The sequence below is a fragment of the Silurus meridionalis genome, chromosome 7 (assembly GCF_014805685.1).
Source record: "Silurus meridionalis isolate SWU-2019-XX chromosome 7, ASM1480568v1, whole genome shotgun sequence".
Lineage (NCBI taxonomy): Eukaryota > Metazoa > Chordata > Actinopteri > Siluriformes > Siluridae > Silurus > Silurus meridionalis.
This window is the reverse complement of record NC_060890.1, coordinates 12,633,005-12,638,999: the sequence shown is the minus strand read 5'-3', so window position 1 is coordinate 12,638,999 and position 5,995 is coordinate 12,633,005.

Below are 5,995 nucleotides of genomic sequence, written 5' to 3'. Positions count from 1 at the left end.
TCAGGAAAAATTATATCATCCATGATGTGAATGGCGTGTAGCAACGTCAATTGAAAATTGAAACATTAGCACAGCTGAGATGATATGATCAAATTAAATTGGCCTATGTTAAATAAAAGAGGAAACAGAGTAAATTAAAGAAAGAAAAATGAAAATGTTTCCTTGGGTTCACTATTCCTTAAGAATTTAATAATATTTATTTCTGGACTTACAAAACCTTTCGAAAAAGGCCTATATCTGTGTGTATTCGTATAATCTTTATAGTTGTATAGTAATCAATTTATCATACTTATTTTCTGATAATTTGATTTTTTTTTTGTATAAAAACAAGTATTGACCAGAGTTAAAAACATATATAATAATAAAGGTGATGATATTGATATTATTATTAAATGTAATGTGTTGAGATTTGTTGTATTTGAGTTTTATTTAATTTTTGCAACTAAATATATATATCGCAAAGCCACACATGTAAGCACAGAAACATACTCTCTCTCTTACACAAATACACACACAAGAAGAGTGAAAGAGTCCCCCTTGGAACAAGTATGACACTGTTCCCTTACAATGTTGTCATTGCACTAATTCAATTTTTTTGTGTCTCTCCTAGCAAGGTGAGCTTACAAGGTCACATGCTGACCTCACTGGTGTTGACACCCACGGCAGGGGCAGATCATCTCCCGTGTTACACTGAGCAGTCTAGCTGTGCGTCCCCCTTTCGTTGCTTCGAGGCTGAACATCACCTTTCTGGCTTTAGATACATTAGTTTGGCTGCAGGAAATCCACTAGTGTCCCCATGATAAACTCACCTTCTGTCCACAGTTAGCCCACTCACACATTCTTTAATAACATGTACACAGGTATTACATTTACAGTGAGATCTTTGTCTATATCCTGCAGTGGTAAAATCATTTATTTACTGGTTTCAAACATAAAAGGTTGACACATTCAATAGGGACTGGATTACAGTTTTGTTCTGATCTCTGCTATATTAGTCAAGAGACTTTAGATTCTTTCCGTTTTAATAATTGGCATGTACGCATGAAACCACACTAGATTGTAGAAAGTAATATTAATTAACACATCTACACTAAGTAAGTTTCTTGACACCGTATTTTCTCTCAACAAACCTCAAGCGTTAACATTATAATCAGGAAGACTTTTTGTTTGCATGTAAAATCAAAGCTGTTAAACTAAAACATAAAATCCAAAGGAACTCTTGATGCATACTGTGCAAAATAATATGTAATTGAAATGAATAACATGGTATTGTCAATATCAGTATACTTTAAGTTTTATGATATCCACATTTGTGGTATTTAGCAGACATCTGAATAAAGAGGAATATAAAGGATACGTTTATACATCTGAGCTGTTCAGCATCAAGGGCTTGCTTAAGTTACAGTTCAACTCACAAACTGTCTGATTAGAAATCCAACAACTTAACCACTGAGCTACCATTGCATGACTTCCTGACTATTTTGTATTCAATCAAAAAGATATGCAAATGCATTAGTTAGATATGTGGTGACCTTCTGGCTCATACCTTTTCTACAAGTATAAGATTTTCTAGTGTTCTATATTTTATTACATTTGTGATTATCAGCAGTACATTCTAGACCACTAAATTTGTTTAATTGTATCAATCTCTGTTGATGACCGTCTCTCTCTGCTTTCCACTATACATGTATAAGGTAGAAGTACTTTTGATCCCCAATGAAACCTGACCAAGGCCAATGTTCCCATGAACTCTAGCGGTGAGAGATAGGCCGTGCCATGCTGTACTTCATCACTCATGTCAAACAGCATTTGTGTTGTGTTTAAAAATTATCATTCTTTTTACTTGTTCAGTAAATACATTACACCATATGGAATCAAACTGGTTTAGGTGTGCAGAGAATGAATTGCTTTATTTGCAAATTATTTGTTAATGATAGGTAACAGTTACAGGGAATCACAGTGCAGAAAGATTTTGGATTCGACTGGTGTGTGTGTGAGAAGCCAAAAGTAGGACATGCTTTATAATTGTTGTGTAAATAGCTCTGATTAGACAGTCTTAGTGTCATATTTTTTTTTTATCCCAGTACCTACACTAGGCCTTCCTGTCTAAGTATACAGAGGCATAGGGATCTAATTAACACAACATATGTTTATTCGAATCCCCATGTCGGGTGTGAAAGTAGGCTTTAGGGAGGCACCACCTACAAGGGCTGTGAACGCAGTGGGGGTGTGTGAAAAGAGGCAGGAGAATTAAGAGTTGGAGAAGGAGCAAGCAACAGAGGCAGAATGAGAGAGAAGAAGGGAGGGAGAGAGCACACAAACAAAGTGAGTGAGAGACAGACAAATTGAGAGGAGGAGAGGAGGTAGCACTAAGTGCTCTGTGGAATTCGCACCCAATATCACGTGAACTCTTATAGAAGTGTAAATGTATTCCGCTGCTACTTCGGATAAAGAGACTGCCACTTCCTTAGTTTATAATTAGCTGGTAATCAATGCTAAGTCTTTTGGAGAGAAGACTTTAACCCTACTTTCTATGGGTTGCAGGAACCAGAGCTCATTGAACGAGGTTCACTTATTATTTATCACTATGTAGAGTGAAAACCAAATGAAGCACCAATTTACCAAAAGTGCTGACAGAACTGCAGTGAATTTAGATTGACACAGTCAGATATTTAAGTAAAATACTATAATTATTATGTGACACCTGCCTAAAAGAGAACAAAGTTTCATTTACATTAAAAGCATTAATTTTGGAAAAACCCAATCAATTCCAAATAGTAACATCCCATTACATTCTAATTACTTCGTCTCTGTCACTATGGTGGTGTCACACAGTTCAGTGGCATGGTAAACATTGTCTGAAGATTTTTCAAACCATGTGTCAATCCATAAACAGGTGAGGGGGCACACAAAAGAGACTGCAGATGTCCAAAATTAAGACATGGCATTTCATGCTGTTAATGCTTCCGCTAAGAGAGAGCACCCGAACATGTTCAAAATCAATTTTCAATGACCAAACTTTGTTAATGTCTGTTAACACAGAAGTATTGGAATTTCATTAGGAATGCAGAGGCAGAGAGTATGTATAGTGGTGCTTGGTGTGGCCATGCAGAATTATGGCACGTTGTTTTGGATGGGGGTGGGGGTTTCTCGGATATGAAATGCTTTGCTGTGCTTGCTGAGTTGCTCAGACAGCGCAATGCTTGCATTTGACAGGACAGAGCAGCTGTGCTCTCACTTGCATTCCTGTGGCTTGCTCCACTGGCCCAAATGATTCCCTCCAAAACCAAGTCTTTCTTGATTTGGCAAAGTGCCATAATATTCCATCTATTCCACTAGGCTACTTTTCTTTGGCTGCAAGACCACGACAAATTTTAAAGACTTGCAAAGCAAAGCACAGACTTGTGTTCACCCACTCTGTCTACTCAGTGTGAAATTATGAATGAGGGAGAGTGTATCTGTTGGCCCATGGCCTGGAAAAAGCACTTGGCTCTGTGTCAAGGCTCATCTGTGTTTGCCAATAAGCCATGACAATCATAAATCACTAGGAAAGTCAGTTTAAATCTCCCTTCATACAGTATATGTACTTTAACAAGGCAACTAATACACATAAGTGAGAATAGACTGAAGCAAGTGAACAGTTGATGTGGAAAAAGACATCAGTAACATAGTGGACAGAGACATGTGGTTACCTGCATGCTTGAAGTTAATTACATTTATGAATCTGTTTGCTAAGAAAAGCATATGTCTGAGTTTGTCACTTTTTTCAATTCCTCTTAAGTTCACAGCAAGTTAATGCATGCTCAAGCTTAGTAGAGTATAGCAGCCACTTCCTAAAGACATAGAAATATGTTTCACTTCCTAATTTCAGTGTACCTAGTGGCTTCCAGGAAACATTTGGTTTTCATCAGGTTTTAAATGATTGACATGTTTTCAAGTATCCACCAATTTCTGATTTTATTGATGATATATTCAGTGTGTAGTTAGTTGTATTGTGTCTTTAAGGACATTTTTATCTCTTAATAATTTCAAGATACACAAATACATTATTTTTCTCTTTGTTAACAGACTTTCTTAGCTTTCTTGTACATGTTGGTAAAGTAAAATAAAGTAAAATAAAGTAAAATAAAGTAAAGTAAAGTAAAGTAAAGTATAGAGGCAAACCCTAATTTTACATACCAACATCATTTATAATGCCAATATATGCATTTTAGTGTGCTATATTGTGGTTAAAATTGAACATTTAATCTAGAGCTGTTTGTAACAGCCTATTTACCTGAGACTCAAATACTGTACTTGATAGATATGAATGTTATTATTGTTGTTATTATTATAGACTATCATAGATATGGTGTAAATGGTTATTATTGTAATACTTTATTTCCAGGTAAGCATGGCATGTATATCCTTGGAGGTCTTTCCAATATACATGCTTTAGTGCACAAACTCTTAAAAATCTACAACCCCACCTCTTAATATCTTGTATGTATATTTGTTTTGCAAATTAGATTGAATTTGCAGTCAGATCACAACAAACATTCTATTTTCCAAGTGTCCCAGGATTCTGATGGCAGGATGGTTCAGTAATACTGATGCTCTATCCTGTACAATGACACACTTGGCACAGAAGCTGGCCTGCTATCTCAGCCTGATGAAATCACCCACTGCTTGGTGGGAAGTATATTTAGTCTCTCATCAGGAAGGACTTCTGTGGGAAAACACAACATAAGAGAACACTAGATTAAGGAAGAGGAAAGGCATCCTGTAATGATACCTGCCTCTTATTTAACCCGCAGAAGTTTCTTCCACTCTTTTTATGTTCACATGAGGTCAACTGTATGATCTATTAAATCTAATTGAGCTCCTAGCTTTTTTTATGTACTAAATGTCCCTACAGTACTACAGCACTGATAAGTTTGTGGGTGGCATTCAGGCTGCTGAGCAAGCTCCTGAAACTACAGCTAGAAAGTCAGCATGTTTTAATTATGTGGGAAGGACAGGAGAACCAAGAAGAAACCCATGCAATCCATGAAGAGAACTTGTGATACTCCACACTGAGACACACATACATACTACCCACTGAGATTATAAACTGACCAGCAAATAACAGGAAATATATCCATTGCATATTACATCTCTTTCAAATCCTGTAAAACACACTGCACAGCCAAATTGAATACTGACCCTGCACACTGTGAACCATGAGCTTTATAACTTTGACCTGAATCTGTGAACTTTTTATACTGAATACAAAATAATGCAGGGCAACACCTTTTTACAAAAATAACGAGATTTTACTTTGTGTTACTGTTAACTATGAATTGCAATATTTTAAATGCCGTATGACCTTCGAACAGCCCAAACGTTTTATATTACTATGCACATATATGTTTGTAAACTAAAAAACAAAACCTTAAAGTTAATTCATTTGTATAAACATACAATTATTTAGATGCATTTTAATATGTAAAGCTGATCTTTGTATAAAATTTCATACAATTGTTTCTTTTCAGTTCATTTAATTCAGTTGACACATATTGTATAGTGTTTTGAACAGGAGATACTGCATGCACCTTTGAGTGAAACAATACTTTTTCAGTGACACTGGATGATTACAGTGCACTGTCATGTAGAGAAAATGAATCCATATTATAGTATTATAATGGCCAGAGCATAAGGTAGGCTTAATGTAAGTTCTACAACTCAAACTTTTTTTTTAATTATAGTCCGAACTTTCCTTTGATTGAATGATTGACAGGATAAATAATTATATTTGTAAGATCATAACAAATACTATGATAGACGGGCTTAATTTCTGGCTTTAAAGCCATATGAAAAGTTCTGTAAATTATGGTCAGGGCAGATCGCTTTTGTAGCATAGTTGTTTGTGTGAATGCCTCAGTTTGCCTTGAGGTTCCAGCTTTGCTCACCCATACAGCTTTTAAGCCGTGACATAAAGCAGACACTGATGTGTGTGTCTATGTGTGTGTCTATG